A 22,262-nucleotide genomic window follows, 5' to 3' on the forward strand; every position below is an offset into this window, starting at 1 on the left:
AAGTACTTTTTAAAAAACACTGTTTCTGGGAGGCGCTGTCCAATGTTCTGATTTCGCTTGGCTAATCATATCCAGTCTCTCCCCCAGTGGGATGTCTACAGTACACACAGCAGGTGAAATCTAATAGTTTTAAAGATAGTTTTAAAGATTTAATTTAACAACCACCTGGTTGTCATGCAAACTAGCTCACTTGAATTGAGTTGCCTAATTAGTTTCAAGTCTATTGTGTTCCGTCAAGTGATGACCACACTTTGATGGCCACCAATTAGAAAATAAGCAGCAGGGTTGTGAATTTAAGTTGAAATTGATTCATTTATCATGTTACAAGTATATTATATGTTTATGTATTCGTCACTGAGAGCTTTTGCTGTCAAATTCTCATCCTATTGCAAGCTGTGTGTGTGTGTGTGCGTGTGCGTGTGCGTGTATGTGCGTGTCTGTGCGTGTCTGTGCGTGCGTGCGTGCGTGCGTGCGTGGAGAGTTCAAAACATTTATTTAAGTGTCACTCCATAATGACACAATAATAGAACATATAGATTAAAAGAAGCACATTGTGGCCCACTCAAATTGACTTTTGAGACACTAAAAACAATCAAACAGTCAAACATGGTGCTGGTATTACACCATCTATACACATGTATGCATAAACAAATCAGAGTACAGAGGATCAAAGGACAGTTAGGCACTTATAAAGAAACGTCTCCATTGGAGGATAAAGTAACAGGCTTTGGCGCAGGCATTTACATTATTGTTACCTGATCAAATTTCACAAAATGTATTCGTTGTTTTTTTTATTGTGTGTCGTGCATGTTTATCAGAATATAGTTGTATAGGATTGTAACATGTTTTTGAAAAACAACCAAAATCATTAGAACCATCAATCTGATCAGCAATCTGTTTGTAAAATCATGGATGTAATCCCATGTATTATAAACACATAGGTATTATGAACCTCAAAGGGGGCAAGCTACCAAATGGCTAACATTTGCAACACTGCTTGGCCACAAAACTGCACCTGGGGCAGGGAACAATCATTTGTTACTAATAGCCCCATATATTTGAGCGCCGCTGAAAGAAAGCCTTGAGTGATAACCAGACCATGTGTCTCACTCTGATCAACGGACATATCTCCCAAATAAATCCCATCACAAGGAAACTGGCCAAACACATCGTCATGGGTCACCCAAGGTAAGTTTGCGGAGATGGGTGCTGGCTAAAGGAGCAAAATGTCACCCTCGAAATTGAAAATCCATATCTAGTGTTCACATTAGGAGACGGAATCAGATAATGGAATCTCACTCTTCTGTTGGTGAGGGACACGCCACGAATCCAGTCATTTAGTTTTTTTCTCTTTCAATTCTTTATCTTATTTTCGCCCTTCTATTTTGGTGTGAGTGCCATGGCTCAATATCTAATTATGGTAGCTAAACTGATAAAAGAAGGAAGTGAACTTTGCATTGAAGAGTTGAAACAGAGGAACAAGAGGTACGATTGTCATTATTGACGTTTTGAAACAAAAGCATTGCACTTTCTTTTCCCACATCATATATAAATAGTTAAGGAATTATTGTATATGAGAAAAACCTCTAGACCCTTTACAAATTATTCAAAATTATTTCCGTTTGCAATCGCAGACCTTCTAGAAGGGAACCTTAAAATGGATTCCCACCCCCAATGTTTTTTCTACATTAAACATCTAGCAATGTTCCTTGCAAACGCTACTTTGATGTCGTTATATTTGAGTGCATTAGATTAGAAAATCCATCAAGTGGCTTAACTTCATTTTCTGTATGTATTCCCTCGATACACATCTGGCTTTATATTAGAGTAAAGCTTTCAGGTTGAGTTAGTGATTTCATTTGGTGAGTACTGTACTGTGTCCTTTGTTTGTGGTGCACATCAAAGGAAATGGCAGTGTGTTAATGAAGGGGCCTGTTCTCAACGTAAGCACTCGGCGAACTCAGACACAAATGGACGTGTATTAATGTCAATTAGAATAATTGTTTAATCAATTGTTTGCCCACGTCTTCACACTTTTCCAAGGCGAGTGGTTAGATGGTGATTAGACGGTGCCATTGATTAATTAAATTGTTTGACCTTCTAAGTTTTGTTTTATTTAAAGGAGAACTGTTAATGGTTCAGAGAAATGGTCAAATATCATGAACAGTGAATTTGAATAGCTATATTCTATATTCATTAAACATTATGATCAGGCAGTATAATTTCTTATGAAGCAAAGTGTTATAATGCATTATGCACCATGAAGAGAGTATTCATAATTAGTGTTACTGGTGCAACTCTGCCAGCAGGTGCTTTGAGGCCTAAGAGGGCGCACAGAGGTAAAGGAGAGGTGAAAACACACGGACATCCTGCTGTTTAATTGTTGGCTGACAGTTGTTTGTTTTTAACAACAAAGATTAAAAGGTGAATAAACAGTTAAAGGTATACAATGACTAATCCACGTACAGATTGCTCTACACATGACTGAAAACAATAAATCAGCGTGTAACGTCTGGAGAGTGATGGGTGTGGAGTCGGACGCAGAGAGCAGAAGGTTGACGGGAAGGCTTTAATGTCCTTTCGTAAAGTAACCAGTTACAAACATGGGTGAATCCCAAAACACAGGCGCAACAAACCCAAAACCATAGTTACTCAAAATAACGGACAGCGAAAACCCAAAAGAACACAAACACCACATACGTCAAATAACAACAAGCCCGCACAAACACCAGCGGGCTAAAGGAACCTAAATAACACCCATCCCAAAACCCCAACAAGGAACAGGTGAAAACAATTAGACAAAAACAAACGAAAAGGAAAAAGGGATCGGTGGCAGCTAGTAGACCGGCGACGACGACCGCCGAGCGCCACCCGAACAGGAAGGAAGGCCACCTTCGGTGGTATTCGTGACACTTGTGGACCGGATTTGTCCCGCATTCCTCCAGTTGAAGATCCCTGACCTTGACTGTCTACACTCAAGACACTCCCAACCTCTGAATATAGCACTACATTTCAATATAGAAGTATAGTGAGTTTAGACCACTGAGGATTGTCACTCTGTCACACTCATGTTACAAGGGGCCCAAAAGAAGAGTTCTGTATGTGATAGGGGTCCTTTAAAAAAGAGAAATGTGTGTCAGTTTGATACATGTCTCAGTGACAGCATGGCAATTGGATCTACTGTCAGCTACAATAGCTTTTCTCCTCTTTCAAGGCAACACACACACATGCAGAAATGTGTGTGGGCACACACACACATATACATACACACACAGGGATGCTTACAATTGTTTGCCCACATCTTCAAACTTTTCCAAGGCCAGTGCATAGATGGTGATTAGATGGTGCCTTTGATTAATTAAATAGTTTGACCTTCTCAATTTTGTTTTATTAAAGAAGAACTTTTAATGTTTTAGAGAAATGGTCAAATATCATTAATAAGAGTGAATGTGTCTGAAAAGTTGATGAAAGATCAACGCAGGTGTGTTGCATGTAATGAGTCTTATGAAAGAAATGTGATGAGAATATGTTATTAGCTTTCCAACTCCTATTTTTAAGCTAAAATAGGAAAGTAAAATAAAATAGTAGATGTTAAAATAACGATTTTAAAGTAGGCTACTCACGTAACAAAATGTTTTAACTATGACACATCTTCAAAATAATAGACAATAAATCAAACAAAGACTGAACAAACACTCAGAGAACACGCTACACATTTTGTCCAATCAGTTTTCCTCAGGCAAAATCAAAAGCAAACCTCGACCTGGAATGAAGGATATAGGGTGCACTAACACTTCCCATGAATACCTCTTATTAATGCATTATAATGTAATATAAGTACATTCTGAATGCCTAATGAGGTATGCATAAGTAAGCGATAATCAACAAGGGGCTATGTATTCTATGGAAAATAATGAACAACGTTGAAGGTATGTTCCACGACACGCTAGTGGAGTCGATTATCTATTTTATACCATGGCTATAATTTAACACATTTGCAGGTAGCAATTTGTTCAACATCCATGGAAGTAACTAGACAAGACTTGATAGTTTAGCTAATCAAACCATCAGTTCTAGGTTGCCATTTTGAAAATCGAATTCAACAATGCCAATAATGTTTTCAATTTGACTTTGTAGAACATGTAAGAACATGTAAGAATGAACTATAGAGACTAAATTCTACCATGCAAATATGATGTGTGTTATAAGGAAATAATGCATGCTCTAGAATGCCCCTTCAAGTCAATCAGAAACAAGTATTCAACATCGCCATGTTAAAAAGTAGTCCTGAATGAATCGTGAATAATGATGAGTGAGAACGTTACATACACAGAAATATCATACCCCCAAGACCTGCCCCAACCAAAACAAACAGCAAATGCATCCAACAAGTGTGTAGAGTCACAAGCTTGTTGTAGTCATTACACGCAAGGGATATGGAACCAATTACTTCACTTGTTACCACTTTAATACAGATACACTATAAGGGAATTTGTCCCAATACTTTTTGGTCCCCTAAAATGTGGGGGACTATGTACAAAAAGTGTTGTATTTTGTAAACAGTTCACCCGATATGGAGGAAAATACCCTCAAATGAAAGCTGGCAGTCTGCCAAAAAACACACACACAAGGATGCTTCCAGAGAAAGGGGGGATATTGCAATGTTTGTAGTATATGTGAGAGTACTACTGCCTCTGCCCAAAGGCCCAGGCTTTTGTGTTGCAAGTAGTACTACTCTCACCTCTGCACTGCAGGAACCATGAATTAAGACCCCGTTCTTGCTCTCTCCACAGTGGCCTGTAATGGAAAAGTATTGGACAGAGATCACTTGCCTCTTCCATATATGAACGATAGCCATATCCGACAGAGCTTCACAGAAATCAGCTATAACAGTGGGGTGGTGTAGAGTTAGTATATCCCAATGGGGGATTTTATTGAAAAATAGAATGCTATTGATTCACCAGTAAGGTATAAGGAAGGACCCATAAGAACCAGATGTACTATACGGCAGTGGTGTAAAATACTTAAGTAGAAATACTTGAAAGTACTACTTAGGTCGTTTTCTGGGGTATCTGTACTTTACTTTACTATTGAACATTTTGTAAACTTTTACTTTTACTTCACTACATTGCTAAAGAAAATAATGTACTTTTTACTGCATATGTTTTCCCTGACACCCAAAAGTAGTCATTACATTTCGAATGCTTAGCAGGACAGGAAAATTGTGTGCTTTACACACTTATCAAGAGAACATCCCTGGTCATTTCTACAGCCTCTGACCTGGCAGACTGAGTAAAACACTAAAACACACGCTTAGTTTGTAAATGATGTATGCATGTTGGACTGTGCACCTGGCTATCCGTAAAATAAATACATAAAACAAGGAAATGATGCCATCTGGTTTGCTTAAAATAAGGAATTTGAAATTATTTATACTTTTACTTCTTATTTTGATAATTAAGTATATTTTAGCAATTATATTTACTTTTGATATTTAAGTATATTTAAAACCAAATACTTTTAGACTTTTACTCAAGTAGGATTTTACTGGGTGACTTACTTTTACCTGAGTCATTTTCTATTAAGGTATCTTTCACTTTTACTTGAGTCATTTTCTATTAAGGTATCTTTACTTTTACTTATGACAATTGCTTACTTTTCCCACCACTGATCGATACCAGACTGACAAGCACTTTGATTTCCACCGGCGGCCTTCCATCAAAGCCCATTCCTTGTTCTCTTGACAAGAGAGCTCCAGCATCTACCTGCCTCTCTCAGGTTAATATGGCTGCAGGCTAATATTACATCGCTTAGCACCGCAATGCTAAAATAATCCATGCTTTGTTCTACTGTCGCTCACTCACAAAATGTTTTCCTAACACCACACACACGAGTTGCATTTGGATGTCTATAAATTCATACAGGTTTGTTGCAGCAAATTACCATATTTATGTGAAAGAGGTAGTTATCATGAGGAACAAGAAAAGACAACAACCATACTTTTGAAGATTTTTTTTTACGGTCAGTGTCTTGTACACTTCTTAGGCCAACACACAGCTAGAATGACACCTTTCTCCTTCTTAGAACACTCAATAGCCAGTGGTGTAAAGTACTTAAGTAAAAATACTTTAAAGTACTACTTAAGTCGTTTTTTTTAATATCTGTACTTAACTATTTATATTTTTGACAACTTTTATTTTTACTTCACTACATTCCTAATGAAAATAATGTACTTTTTACTCCATATATTTTCCCTGAAACCTAAAAGTACACATTACATTTTGAATGCTTAGCAGGACAGGAAAATTGTCTAATTCAAATCGAATCAAACTTTATTTGTCACATGCGCCGAATACAACAAGTGTAGACCTTATCGTGAAATTCTTACTTACAAGCCCTTAACCAACAGTGCAGTTCAAGAAGAGTTAAGAAAATATTTACCAAATAGACAAAAGAAAAAAATTATAATAACAAGTAACACAATAAGAATAACGACATCCGGTTTGGAGCGAGCGGTCGCATTTGCATTCGCTCTGCAGGTAGTATAACTTTTCATTACATTTCATTATAGTACAACGGTTTAATTTGTCCAACCTTAGCAATTTCTTCTTAACTAGCTACATAGCCGTCTGTGCATCAAAGATAATTGCGTAATTATCGTATTTCGTCGTCTATCGTATCTGCCCAGCAGCTAGCAAACGTCCACCGTCTACCGAATAGTAGTATAACTTTTCATTACATTTCATTATAGTACAACGGTCTGATTTTCATTACAGTACAACGGTTTGATTTGTTTGATCTTAGCTAGCTACATAGCCGTCTTTGTATCAAACATAATTGCGTAGTTATTGAGGTTCGCTAGCCAGCTATTTTCGCCCTAACGTAACGCAACGTAGCCAACACTGCTAGCTAGCCAGCTTGCCACCGAATAGCAGCATTGTAGAAACGAGTGCATTACAACGGAACGACTTGATTAGTGTAGTGTTAGCTGGCTACACAGTTGTCTTTGCTATCTTTGATTTGTTTGATCTTAGCTAGCTACTTAGCTGGCTACATAGCCGTCTTTGTATCAAAGATAATTGTGTAGTTATCGAGGTTCGCTGAGGTTCGCTAGCCAGGTATTCTCGTCCTAACGTAACGTAAGGTAGTCAACCCTGCTAGCTAGCCAGCTAGCCACCGATTAGCAGCACTGTAGAAACGATTACATTACAACGGAACGACTTGATTTGTGTAGTGTTAGCTAGCTACATAGTTTTCTTTGCTAGCTTTGTATCTAAGATAATTGTGTAGCTTTGAGTAATTATCGGTTAGCTAGCCAGCTATTTTCGCCTGCCGCGCTGCCGTCCTCCTACCTAGCCAACACTGCTAGCTAACACTGCTAGCTAGCCAACTTCTACCGAATAGCAGCACTGTAGAAACTTACATTACAACGGAACGACTTGATTAGCGTAGTGTTAGCTAGTTGTCTTTGCTGTCCTGGTATCCATGATAATTGTGTAGTTTAGAGAAATTTTGAGAAATTGTCGAGGTCACCTAGCCAGCTTCACTTTCAACAACGCAGCTACTGCTAGCCAGGCTACTTCACCAGCCAGCAGTACTATATCATTTTAGTAAATAAGATCTTTTATTTTATTTATTTTTTGCAACGTAAGCTTAACTTTCTGAACATTCGAGACGTCTAGCCCACTTGTCATTCTAATCTCCTTTGCTTTAGCGTAGCCTCTTCTGTAGCCTGTCAACTATGTGTCTGTCTATCCCTGTTTTCTCCTCTCTGCACAGACCATACAAACGCTTCACACCGCCTGGCCGCGCCCACCCTAACCTGGTGGTCCCAGCACACCCTAACCTGGTGGTCCCAGCCCGCACGACCCACGTGGAGTTCCAGGTCTCCGGTAGCCTCTGGAACTGCCGATCCGCGGCCAACAAGGCAGAGCTCATCTCAGCCTATGCGTCCCTCCAGTCCCTCGACTTCTTGGCACTGACGGAAACATGGCTCACCACAGATAACACTGCTACTCCTACTGCTCTCTCTTCGTCTGCCCACGTGTTCTCGCACACCCCGAGAGCTTCTGGTCAGCGGGGTGGTGGCACCGGGATCCTCATCTCTCCCAAGTGGTCATTCTCTCTTTCTCCCCTTACCCATCTGTCTATCGCCTCCTTTGAATTCCATGCTGTCACAGTTACCAGCCCTTTCAAGCTTAACATCCTTATCATTTATCGCCCTCCAGGTTCCCTTGGAGAGTTCATCAATGAGCTTGATGCCTTGATAAGCTCCTTTCCTGAGGACGGCTCACCTCTCACAGTTCTGGGTGACTTTAACCTCCCCATGTCTACCTTTGACTCATTCCTCTCTGCCTCCTTCTTTCCACTCCTCTCCTCTTTTGACCTCACCCTCTCACCTTCCCCCCCTACTCACAAGGCAGGCAATACGCTTGACCTCATCTTTACTAGATGCTGTTCTTCCACTAACCTCATTGCAACACCCCTCCAAGTCTCCGACCACTACCTTGTATCCTTTTCCCTCTCGCTCTCATCCAACACTTCCCACACTGCCCCTACTCGGATGGTATCGTTTTCCTCTTCTGTCTCTGCTGCTAAAGCCACTTTCTACCACTCTAAATTCCAAGCATCTGCCTCTAACCCTAGGAAGCTCTTTGCCACCTTCTCCTCCCTCCTGAATCCTCCTCCCCCTCCCCCCCCCTCCTCCCTCTCTGCAGACGACTTCGTCAACCATTTTGAAAAGAAGGTCGACGACATCCGATCCTCGTTTGCTAAGTCAAACGACACCGCTGGTTCTGCTCACACTGCCCTACCCTGTGCTTTGACCTCTTTCTCCCCTCTCTCTCCAGATGAAATCTCGCGTCTTGTGACGGCCGGCCGCCCAACAACCTGCCCGCTTGACCCTATCCCCTCCTCTCTTCTCCAAACCATTTCCGGAGACCTTCTCCCTTACCTCACCTCGCTCATCAACTCATCCCTGACCGCTGGCTACGTCCCTTCCGTCTTCAAGAGAGCGAGAGTTGCACCCCTTCTGAAAAAACCTACACTCGATCCCTCCGATGTCAACAACTACAGACCAGTATCCCTTCTTTCTTTTCTCTCCAAAACACTTGAACGTGCCGTCCTTGGCCAGCTCTCCTGCTATCTCTCTCAGAATGACCTTCTTGATCCAAATCAGTCAGGTTTCAAGACTAGTCACTCAACTGAGACTGCTCTTCTCTGTATCACGGAGGCGCTCCGCACTGCTAAAGCTAACTCTCTCTCCTCTGCTCTCATCCTTCTAGACCTATCGGCTGCCTTCGATACTGTGAACCATCAGATCCTCCTCTCCACCCTCTCCGAGTTGGGCATCTCCGGCGCGGCCCACGCTTGGATTGCGTCCTACCTGACAGGTCGCTCCTACCAGGTGGCGTGGCGAGAATCTGTCTCCTCACCACGCGCTCTCACCACTGGTGTCCCCCAGGGCTCTGTTCTAGGCCCTCTCCTATTCTCGCTATACACCAAGTCACTTGGCTCTGTCATAACCTCACATGGTCTCTCCTATCATTGCTATGCAGACGACACACAATTAATCTTCTCCTTTCCCCCTTCTGATGACCAGGTGGCGAATCGCATCTCTGCATGTCTGGCAGACATATCAGTGTGGATGACGGATCACCACCTCAAGCTGAACCTCGGCAAGACGGAGCTGCTCTTCCTCCCGGGGAAGGACTGCCCGTTCCATGATCTCGCCATCACGGTTGACAACTCCATTGTGTCCTCCTCCCAGAGCGCTAAGAACCTTGGCGTGATCCTGGACAACACCCTGTCGTTCTCAACTAACATCAAGGCGGTGGCCCGTTCCTGTAGGTTCATGCTCTACAACATCCGCAGAGTACGACCCTGCCTCACACAGGAAGCGGCGCAGGTCCTAATCCAGGCACTTGTCATCTCCCGTCTGGATTACTGCAACTCGCTGTTGGCTGGGCTCCCTGCCTGTGCCATCAAACCCCTACAACTCATCCAGAACGCCGCAGCCCGTCTGGTGTTCAACCTTCCCAAGTTCTCTCACGTCACCCCGCTCCTCCGCTCTCTCCACTGGCTTCCAGTTGAAGCTCGCATCCGCTACAAGACCATGGTGCTTGCCTACGGAGCTGTGAGGGGAACGGCACCTCAGTACCTTCAGGCTCTGATCAGGCCCTACACCCAAACAAGGGCACTGCGTTCATCCACCTCTGGCCTGCTCGCCTCCCTACCACTGAGGAAGTACAGTTCCCGCTCAGCCCAGTCAAAACTGTTCGCTGCTCTGGCACCCCAATGGTGGAACAAACTCCCTCACGACGCCAGGACAGCGGAGTCAATCACCACCTTCCGGAGACACCTGAAACCCCACCTCTTCAAGGAATACCTAGGATAGGATAAAGCAATCCTTCTGCCCCCCCCCCCCCCCTTAAAAGATTTAGATGCACTATTGTAAAGTGGCTGTTCCACTGGATGTCATTAGGTGAATGCACCAATTTGTAAGTCGCTCTGGATAAGAGCGTCTGCTAAATGACTTAAATGTAAATGTAAATGTAAATGTAATGTAATGATGCTATATACAGGGGGTACTGGTACCGAGTCAGTGTGCGGGGGTACAGGTTAGTTGAGGTAATTTGTACATGTAGGTAGGGGTGAAGTGACTATGCATAGATAATAAACAGTGAATAGCAGCAGTGTACAAAAGGGATAGAAGCAGTCTTATGGCTTGGGGGTAGAATCTGTTGAGGAGCCTTTTGGTCCTAGACTGAGTGCTACGGGGCGGTAATCATTTAGGCAGTTTACCTTCGCTTTATTGGGCACAGGGACTATGGTGGTCTGCTTGAAACATGTAGGTATTACAGACTCGGTCAGGAAATGTTTGAAAATGTCAGTGAAGACACTTGACAGTTGGTCCGTGCATGCTTTGAGTACACGTCCTGGAAATCCGTCTGGCCCAGCGGCTTTGTGAATCAGCTACCGAGAGCGTTATCACTTAGTCATCCAGAAGAGCTGGTGCTCTTGTGCATGCTTCAGTGTTGCTTGCCCTGAAGCGAGCATACAAGGCATTTAGCTCATCTGGTAGGCGCGGGTCACTGGTCAGCTCGTGTCTGGGTTTCCCTTTGTATTCCGTAATAGTTTTCAAGGCCTGCCACATCCGACAAGTGTAGAAGGATTCAATCTTAATCCTGTATTGATGCTTTGCATGTTTGATGGTTCGTCTGAGGGCATAGCAGGATTTCTTATAAGCATCCGGATTAGTCTCCCGCTCCTTGAAAGCGACAGCTCTAGCCTTTAGCTCGATGCGGATGTTACCTGTAATCGATGGCTTCTGGTTGGGATATGTACGTATGGTCACTGTGGGGACAACATCGTCGATGCACTTTCTGATGAAGCCGATGACTGAGGTGGTGTACTCCTCAATGCCATTGGATGAATCCCGGAACATATTCCTGTCTGTGCTAGTCCTTTAGTGTGGCATCCGCGTCACCTGACCACTGAGCGAGTCACTGGTACTTCCGGCTTTAGTTTTTGCTTGTAAGCAGGAATCAGGAGGATATATTTATGGTCAGATTTGCCAAATGGAGGGCCAAATGTATGCATCTCTGTGTGTGGAGTAAAGGTAGTCCAGGATTTTTTCCCCCTCTGGTTGCACATGTTACATGCTGGTAAAAATTTGGTAAAACTCATTTAAGTTTGCATGCATTAAAGTCTCCGGCCACTAGGAGCGCCGCTTCTGGGTGAGCATTTTCTTCTTTGCTTATGGCTTTCTAGAGTTGGTTGAGTGCGGTCTTAGTGCCAGCTTCCTTCTGTGGTGGTAAATAGATGGCTACGAATAATATAGATAAGAACTCTCTTGGTAGATAGTGTGGTCTACAGCGTATCATAAGGTACTCTACCTCAGGTGAGCAATACCTCGAGACTTCTTTAATATTAGACATCGCACACCAGCTGTTATTCACACATAGAAACACACACCCCACGCCTCGTTTTATCAGATGTAGTTTCTTTGTTCTGCCGGTGCATGGAAAATCCCCGCCAGCTCTATATTATCCGTATCGTCGTTCAGCCACATCTCGGTGAAACATAAGATATTACAGTTTTTAATGTCCCTTTGATAGGATAATCTTAATCGTAGGTCATCAATTTTATTTTCCAATGATTGCAAGTTAGCAAGAAGAACGGATGGCAGTGGGAGTTTACTCGCTCTTCTACGGATTCTCAGAAGGCAACCCGATCTGTGGCTCCTTTTCCTCCGTCTTTTCTTCAAGCAAATTACGGGGATCTGGGCCTGTTCCATTGAAAACAGGATGTCCTTCTCGTCAGACTCGTTAAAGGAAAAAGTTTGTTGCAGTACGCAGTGAGGAATCGCTGTTCTGATGTCCAGAAGTTGTTTTTTTCGGTCATAAGAGACGGTAGCAGCAACATTATATACAAAATAAGTTTAAAAATAAGTTACACAAATAAACTAACAAAATAGCACAATTGGTTGGGTGAATGTAAAACGTCAGCCACGTTCTTCGGCGCCATCTTATCAAGAGAACATCCCTGGTCATCCCTACTGCCTCTGATCTGGCAGGCTCACTAAACACTTGCTTCATTTGTAAGATGTCTGAGTGTTGGAGCGTGCGACTGGCTATCCGTAAATTAAAAAAACTAGAAATATATGGTTTGATTAATATAAGGAATTTGAAGTGATTTATACTTTTACTTCTACTTTTGATTCTTAAGTATATTTTAGCAATTACATTTACTTTTTTATTCTGAAGTAGATTTAAAAACAAATGCTTCTGAACTTTTACTTAAGTAGGATTGTACTGGGCAACTTTCACTTTTTTGTATGTAGTTCACACACTTATCAAGAGAACATCCCTGGTCGTCCCTATTGCCTCTGATCTGGTGGACTCACTAAACACACATGCTTCATTTGTATATTATGTCTGAGTGTTGGAGTGTGCCCCTAGCTATCTGTACATTTAAAAAAACGAGACGATCATGCTGTCTGGTTTGCTTGATATAAGGAATTTGAAATGTTTTATACTTTTACTTTTGATACTTATGTATATTTGAGCAGTTACATTTACTTTTGATACCTAAGTATATTTAAACCAAATACTTTTAGACTTTTACTCAAGTAATATTTCACTGGGTGACTTTCACTTTTACTTGAGTCATTTACTATTAAGGTATCTTTACTTTCACTCAAGTGTGACAATTGGGGACTCTTGCAGTCAAAATTCAATCCAAATCAGAGTACATTGAGAGTATGGTGTCCATATTAACACAGCCTCAGTGGCACAAGGAGTTAGTGAGTGACTATGCCAACAGGACAAGGGTAGTCAAACAACTCTGAGTATAAAACCTCTTTGTCTCTCTCCAGGGGGACTTGTTTATCGGCCTGGAGCTGGCTTCCAGTCCTGGTCCCTGTTACTTCCCAAGCGTGACATTGTGGGGACGCTAGACTGGGCTGCTCATGCTCATTACCATCACCCGGACGACGTCGGAGACACAAGCCATGGAGATCGTCACCCCGGAGACCATCACTGTCTTTCTTCAGCCACAGAGAAAACAAAAACTCACAACTGAGTGAGATTCAGCACTTTTGTGAGGGATGAAGACATCCATTTACATTTATAAAATACACAGATAATATTTATTGTTTAATTTCAAGCTGCTTTTTATTTCAATACATACTTGGTTAACTCCCCAGGGCATAAGAAAGTTATACAGCATGTGCTTATTACACAAGTATTATTTGTTTATTGATATGTAAATAACATGCATTAGTATATTGCTAGCATTATTCAATGTGATTTGTATTCTAAACTAAAGTTTTGGGATAATGTTTTGCTACAACGTCTCAACAATGTCACAAGCGTTTCACTTTCATACCCTTGTCAATGTATTTTGAAAAGTTTACCCTTGCATTCAGATATCTCTTTAGAGACGACACAGGCTGAACCAAATTGCTCTAGATTTAAAGTGTGATTGACATTTCAAAAACAGTCTATCGATTTGCCCAGGCTATTTCCTCCGGCATGACACGCTGTCGGTCCTGTTTGTCCCAGCAGGTAGTTGACCCATGCTACAGCATAATTGCTGATAGCCATGATCAAAGAATAACAACACACAAACTGCACATCTGAAAGTCTCATAACATTTTGCGAACACCAACAGAACATAGGAGATACAGAGTGAATAGGATGTAAGTATTGACTTGTTGTTCCTACTGAAAGGCCAGTATTTGTTTACCTTGTGTCCTGGGATATGCATACATCCATTTACAACGACAAGTCACACCATTTTCTCTCCCTCCATGCACGGAACCTCCACCCTCTCATTTTCCACCACATAAGACAAGACTGTCAAATCCTCATTCTTCCACCTCCGCAACATTGCAAAGGCAGGTCCTCCCTCTCCCATCCTGCCGCTGAAACCCTCAGACATGCATTAATCTCCTCCGGTCTTGACTACTGCAACTCACTACTCTCCGGCATCAACTCACGCTCCCTCCATAAGCTCCAAATGGTTCAAATCTCTGTAGCCCAACTTCTCGCCCACGCTGTCCTGGCAGCACATCACCCCTGTCCTCCGTGAACTCCACTGGCTCCCTGACTCCCAACGTGTTGCATATAAGATCCTCCTTCTGACCTACAAAGCCCTTCACCGCCTTGCCCCCCCTTACCTCTCAGACATTCTTCTCCCCCACCAACCCATACGCCCACTCTGTTCCACCACAGCGGGCTACCTTGTCATCCTCCAGAGCTTCAGCGACAGGGCCTTCCCCAGTGTTGCTCCTAGGCTCTTGAACTCCCTCCAGCCCCATGTCTTTGACAGGGCCTACCCTTAAGCCCCCCCCCCCACACACACACACACACACACATTCAAGCAAAGAAATACTACTAAGACACTCCTCTCTTCACCATACTGAGCAGCACCTAACCCTTACCCTACCCTTAACCGAGTTCATATCTAAATCCCAACCCTCCCCTCCCCATACACTGATACATCACAGTTATTCCCTTCATTGAGCCCACCCTTCTCTTTATTCATGTCTTGTTTGGTCTGATGTTTTGTTTTGACTCCTGTTTTGTTGTTTTTGTTTTTCATTTCTATAATTGTAAAGCAACTTTGGGTCCTTCAAAAGCGCTATGTAAGTCCCAATGCATTATTATTATTATTTGATTATTAACTCTTAAAGGGATAGTTCGGGGTTTTGACAATGGAGCCCTTTATCTACTTAATCCAGAGTCAGATGAACTCATGGATACCATTTTTTCTCTTTGCGTCCAGTATGAAGGAAGGTAGGGGTAGTTTTGCGAGCCATTGCTAACTAGCGTTAGCACAATGATTGCTAGCCGTTCCCGTAGACTTCCAGTCATTACACTAACACTAGTTAGCAGTTGCGCTAGAACTAGTTAGCAACTTCCTTCAAACAGCAAGTAGAGACATAAAAATGGTATCCACAAGTTAATCTGACTCTGGGGAAGTAGATAAAGGGCTTCATTGTCAAAACCCAAACAATTCCTTTAACACCAAAAGATCAAGGATAAAAAACGTACACTAAAGCACATTATATCCTTCATTTAAATAATTGATTAGCATGAATGTCTTACAATACATTTCTGAGTGCCTAGGATTCTCACGTCTACCACCTTCACAATAGTACTACCTGAGCCAAGCTGGCTGTCTGTTTTTTTTGGTCTTATAGGAGGTTAAATAGAATCCTTGATTGATAGTGTCTCTGTTTGTGCCGTATTATACACAGGAGGATCCCACAGTGAGTAATGACAGTGCGATATCTTCCCATACCAGAGAATTCCAGCTCTGCTTTAGCCAAAACGACTGAGTTCTGTAGTCTGAGCAGTCCCGGTACCCTGTCACGATCAAACAGAGAGATGTAGAAAAGGTTAGGTATGCATGAAGCAGCCTCGTGGAGACAGTGGTGGAAAATGCTTTCAGGCCTACTAGGCTTTGGTTAGAATGCATCGCATCCCTATATAAAGGCTGTGTCACAACTGGCGATGATTGGTATTAGGTATTAGGGCGACACCTTGCCCTTGGCAAGGTCTTCTGCATACATTTTTTTTGTGACATATTTTCTATGATACATTTTTGGACATTTAACTCTTCAGGTTTATATGAAATGGAATGTGTTATCAAACAATGCTATACAGGTGAACGTCAGGATGGATTTCCATACACTAGCCCAGGGGTACTCAACTCATACACTACGAGGTCCAGAGCCTGATGGTTTTCTGTTGTACCTGATAATGAATTGCACACACCTGATGTCCCAGGTCGAAATCAGTCCCTGTTTAGGAGGGAACAATGAAAAAAGACAGTGGAGCTGGCTTCGAGGTCCAGAGTTGAGTTTGAGGGCATTAGCCTATAAGCCTATAAGCCATTTTGAAATGTTTCAAAATACAGTCCATTGGTGTTTATCTTCTATTGTTCAATGGCTTTTTTTATTTAACCAGGCAAGTCAGTAAAGAACAAATTCTTATTTTCAATGATGGCCTACCCTGGGCCAAAGCCAGATGATGCTGGCCACCGCCCTATGGGACTCCCAATCACGGCCAGATGTGATGCAGCCTGGATTCGAACCAGGTACTGAGATGCAATGTCTTAGACCTCTTAGTTTGCCCTTCACCTCTAAGATGTACTGCTATATTTAATTCCACAAGGGGGAATGACACCCAACCCCTCTTCCTCAATTTTACCTGTATTCGGGTTTCAAAATTAGCTGTGTTCAAATCCTGCCTCAAATGAACCCTTTATCCACCTCACTTCACAGTAAAGCCGCTGGCCTGACAAAAATATTTAGCACTGCCACTCTCCAGATATTGGATATGTCACCCTCCATTGCCTGTGCCGTGGACCAATGTCAAACTCATTTTGCCCATGGTTATTTCCAGTACAGCGAGCCACACAATGGCTTTGCAATGGATGATGCTCTTCATGAGAGGAATACTGAGAGGAGTCCATATACGGTGGCCTCAAAGGCCTGTGTTTCAAATGAAGAAAAGTCCATCTGGACCACTGAGAATGAGTCACTATGTTCATCTTCTGTAAAGCAGGTTAGCATTTTTCATCATGAATCTTGTTCTGGAGGCAGCTCTGCAGAATGGTCACTACCTGGCACAGCTACAAAGTTATAACATCTGATTTTAAAGCTTAACCTAACCATCCTGCTAACCCTAACCTTAACCCTAACTTTAGACCAACAATGTTGACTATCCTACTTCTTGCACATTGTCTCTCATGTTCTTGTTTCATTCTTGTCTCTTTGCCTGTTTGTTACATGTCTGAAGCACGTACATAACTTTATTATGATTTCCCCAAGATGACAAAGTTGTTTGAATGTAATTTAATTTTAAAAAATTGACTTCTTTTTTTTCTTTATGGCATTTCGAATTTCTTATAACATACAGTTTACCAAACTGACTCTGCAATGTTAATTCAACTTTGGAGACGGGACATAGTAGAGTAAACCAATAGTAAAGTAGAAACAATGCAATTCATTTTTTCTGACTTTTTCACAGTGCACTATATTTTGAGAGCTTCGGACTATATGGTTCTGCAAAAAACGATGGTTCTGAGATATTTGGCTATAAAGTTCAGAATCTTGTATTATTTTGAATTTAACAACATGACAGGTATTTAGAGTACTTTATACAACCACATTCCAGCCGGTATCTATTCCACAAGTTACCACTGGCTAAATCTATGACGTTAAAATTGCTATTTACTCTGTTCCGCCTAACTGCGTAATCCACTGTCTCATCAGCCCAGCCAGGCAATTTTTTTTTTACTTTATCTCACCTATAAAATCCATCTAGACATTATCTCACATTTCTTTTAGACTAACATTAAGTTTTCAACAGCGGAGATTTGTATAAACCTTGCTGCCTGTCTCTCCGACATTTGCAACATTGTTTCAACATTCAAATTTGATCCCCAGCTGTCCCATAGTAATGAAAGTGTCTGGAGTCAGGACGAGGCAGACAGGCAGGCAGCGTTTCTCATCCAGTCGAAATCATGAATCACACTAAGACTTTCCCCTGCAAATTTACAGCATTATCCTGGCACCAGAGTTGCCTGCTTAATACTGTAAGTTTGCTTTATAGTACTATTTTCTTTACTGTGAGGACATATTACAGCATCCTTTCTGTACATTTACAGGGATTCTGTAATGTTTTACAGTAAGGAAAATTGTACTGTCAAGCAAACTTACAAGTATTAAGCAGGCAATTCTGGTGCCAGGACAATGCTTTAAATGTACAGTGAAATTCTACCTGAAATCGAAATGTAAGAAAAAGAATAAATGTGTACATGAAATACATTTAGTCAAATTGGTAACATTAAAAAAGAATTAACAACAGAATTGACAACAGAAGTAACAAGAAGTTAACACATATGTAACCAAATAAGATAATCATTACAACACTAATGTAAAAGCTATATTGTATGCCTGTGCATGTGGGTTGTGGGGAAGAGAGAGACAAAGAGAGAGAGAGGGAGACGGAGTTTAAATTGGGATTGGGTACAATCCTAAATCTTCCGATTCAGAGCTCCGAGCTCCAACATGCAAGAAGACTTAAGTGAAATAAAACAATGAAAATGGTAATAAGAAAAATTGAAATAATACTATAGGGGGAGCCGCAATCAGACTAAATTACCATAAAGGGGTGTGGAGACAAAGGGAAATAAAACAATACAAATAATAATACAAAAATAAATAATAATGTATACATTATTAACAACTGTAGCAGAGATGAATGTCATTGGGGTGGGGGCAGAGTAAAAGTCCGTTGAGGAGGCGGGGGGGGGGGGGGGAGGCATTCAGCAGCCCGACTATGTTTGGGGTAAGGTGGTCCAGAGGAGGTGAAACACACAACAGGCAAGTTTGGGCCGGAGAGCATCCAGGAGAGAGAAGTCATCGCCGCATCAGGTGTTCCTCGTGGGGCTCCGTAACAAACCTCCTCAATTCTGATTTGTCAGCTCTTCTCACTCCTAGGAAAAGCATAGAAAGAGAAAGAATTGAATGAGAGACATAGAGGACCAGGGCTGTTACAGGGGACATATCAAACTGGTGCTGTGTGTACGTTTACATACCTCACTAGAGGTCAGACTCAGTGAGCTCTTGGAAGAATAGGGCAAGGTAGGGAAATGAGAACAAACAGCTGGCTTCCTCTGGGGCGCCTTGTCATGCACTTTCTATCATCTTCAGGTTTCATCATCTTGGGTTGATTCGAACCTACAGCATATATCCAATATAGTTTATGAAATCAATTGAGGCATTGAACAAATACAAATAAGACAGCTAGATACACCTACTTCAAACCCTAGCAAACAAATACAACATTGCTATGGTCTACACAATATCACGGATTATTTTACCAGACTCACAACCTTTTCCTTTCTAGCTATGCCACCAAATGTTTGCAAGCTACTGGTAAAGTGAACAGATTAAGCTGATATTGTAACATTATGGAACAATGTTTTTTAAATTAAACAAATGGTTAGCGGGAGAGGCTACAGGAAAAGGAGGACGGAGCACTCTCCCATTCTCATCGACGAGGCTGTAGTGGAGCAGGTTGAGAGCTTCATGTTCCTTGGCGTCCACATCACCAACAAACTAACATGGTCCAAGCACACCAAGACAGTCGTGAAGAGGGCACAACAAAACCTATTCCCCTTCAGGAGACTGAAAAGATTTGGCATGGGTCCTCAGATCCTCCAAAGGTTTTACAGCTGCACCATCAAGAGCATTCTGATGGGTTGCATCACTGCCTGGTATGGCAACTGCTCGGCCTCTGACCGCAAAGCACTACAGAGGGTAGTGCGTATGGCCCAGTACATCACCGGGGCCAAGCTTCCTGCCATCCAGGACCTCTATACCAGGCGGCATCAGAGAAAGGCCCTACAAATTGTCAAAGAATCCAGCTACCCTAGTCATAGACTGTTCTCTCTGCTACCGCACAGCAAGAGGTACCGGAGCGCCAAGTCTAGGTCCAAGAGGCTCCTGAACAGCTAATCAAATGGCTACCCAGACTATTTGCATTGAGTAGAATATATCACGGTGACATCTAGATGGCTAACAATATTAGTTATTTATTGTGTAGGCTGCTATCCTACTTGAAATACGGTATAATCCTGGGAGGGGAAAACTCGCCAAATTACTAGTTTCCACCGTCAACACTGTGTTAGGCTTCAGGTGACCAGTGGCACTGCACCTTAGGTCCGCAAGCACCGTGATACAATATGGTGCACTGGTCATTCGCATTAGCGGCTTGCGAGTACAGCCCACAATATGATGTATGTGTTAAATGCGGCCCGTCAATCCGCGCTCAGTCTATTCTCTATGGCACTCAGAGGCTGCGATACAGCCTATAATCACAATAGTCTCTCAGTGATGTTTTTCTAGGTCGCACAGCTAACGTAAACTCGTACATTGCCTTGGTCCGTACAATTGCCATTATTTTAGCGCCCCAAAAACGTAATACTTCCAGATCAACTGTAATGTCAATACCATTGTAAAGCACAATTTCTCCCCTTTCCAACATGATCAATTACATGACCTAAACGCTGCCCGTTTCTGCATAATTCAAGCAGGCAATGAGCCCCGTCGGGTCTTTTTAAAAATGGCGGGTGGGGAAGCGAAACTAATGCGTGATAGTGAGAAGGAGAGAGGTTGTGTGGGAAAATTGCTTTTTTTCACTCGATCTGTCCAACTTATCACCTTATCGCCTCTAAAATGTAAATAAAACACTATAAAGAGTTTATATAATGTGTCATTACATACCTATTTGAAGGTTTGTGTCGAATTTGAATCGGGTTTTTAGGGCGGTGCTAAAGTGATCTTAGAAGTAAACAGCGGCTTTGAGAATGATGATCGCATGCAATGATGACGCAAAAAATGACTAGGTATCCCCCCTTAACCCCGTCACTGTCCATTTCTTGTTTTTAACCTGTTGAGGCTAGGGGGTGCTGTTGTCACTATTTATGGAAATCGTGTAATTTTTGAAACGGCTTCCTACAAAATTCTTGATCTTCCAATATGCATATTATTATTATTATTGGATAGAAAACAGTCTATAGTTTCTATAGGCGTTGAAATTTTGTCTCTAAGTGGAACAGAACTCATTCTACAGCAATTTCCCTGACATGGAGTCAGATTTCAGAAATTTTGGCCCCTGTTCTGGAGTCAGTTTTAAGGCCACTGTTATTACTATGAGTATACGGACACTGCTTACGTCTTCCCCTGGATGCCTTTACGTGATGACGATTTGAATGGTGTCGATTGCGCAATCACAGGCACTATAAATGCAAAAACCCTGTGGATAGGAACTCTTTTCTTGGTGCGTCATGCGCGCGGTAGCCACCGACCCGCACTTGTTCCAAGCATTAGTGTAGGGAGTAATATTTCTCCGGTCATGATTCTACTCGTTATAGGAGTTAAAAACATCATAAGGTAGTTAATTTAAAGCGTTTTATAGCAATTTATATCCGTTTAGTGCGATTTTGGGACATTTATTTCTGAGACACTGTGAATCTCTGGGCACGCTTCTAGTTCATGCCGAACGCAGTTGGCATTTCCACATGGCAAGAGGACAGCTTTCCACCAAAAGACGATTAGACCCAAGAAAGGATGCTTTGCCCAAGATTCTGATGGAAGAACAGCTCAAAGTAGGAACAATTTATTATGATAAATCGTGTTTCTGTCGAAAAATGTTAGTGGCTTAGGACGACATTTTTTTTGACTTAGCTTCGCTTGGCGCAAACTGTATTGAAAAGTAAGGATAATTTAAAAAATGTAATTCCGCGATTGTATTAAGAATTAAATTGTCTATCAATCGCTGTCCACCCTATATTTTTTAGTCACGTTTATGAGTATTTATGTATACGACTAGATCACTGTCTAATATGGCGCACAAACATTTTCTGACCAGCTGGGCTACTTTTCTTATTGTCTAACCATGATTTTGGTGGCTAAATATGCACATTTTCGAACAAACTGTATATGTATGTTGTAATGTGATGTTACAGGAGTGTCATCTGAAGAATTCTGAGAAGGTTAGTGAAAAAATTAATATATTTTGGCGATGTTTACGTTATCGCTCTCTTTGGCTAGAATCAATGCTGGGGTAATGTTTGCACATATGCTATGCTAATATAACGATTTATTGTGTTTTCGCTGTAAGACACTTAGAAAATCTGAAATATTGTCTGTATTCACAGGATCTGTGTCTTTCGATTAG

Source organism: Salvelinus fontinalis, chromosome 11 (genome assembly GCF_029448725.1).
Source record: "Salvelinus fontinalis isolate EN_2023a chromosome 11, ASM2944872v1, whole genome shotgun sequence".
In the NCBI taxonomy this organism is placed as follows: domain Eukaryota; kingdom Metazoa; phylum Chordata; class Actinopteri; order Salmoniformes; family Salmonidae; genus Salvelinus; species Salvelinus fontinalis.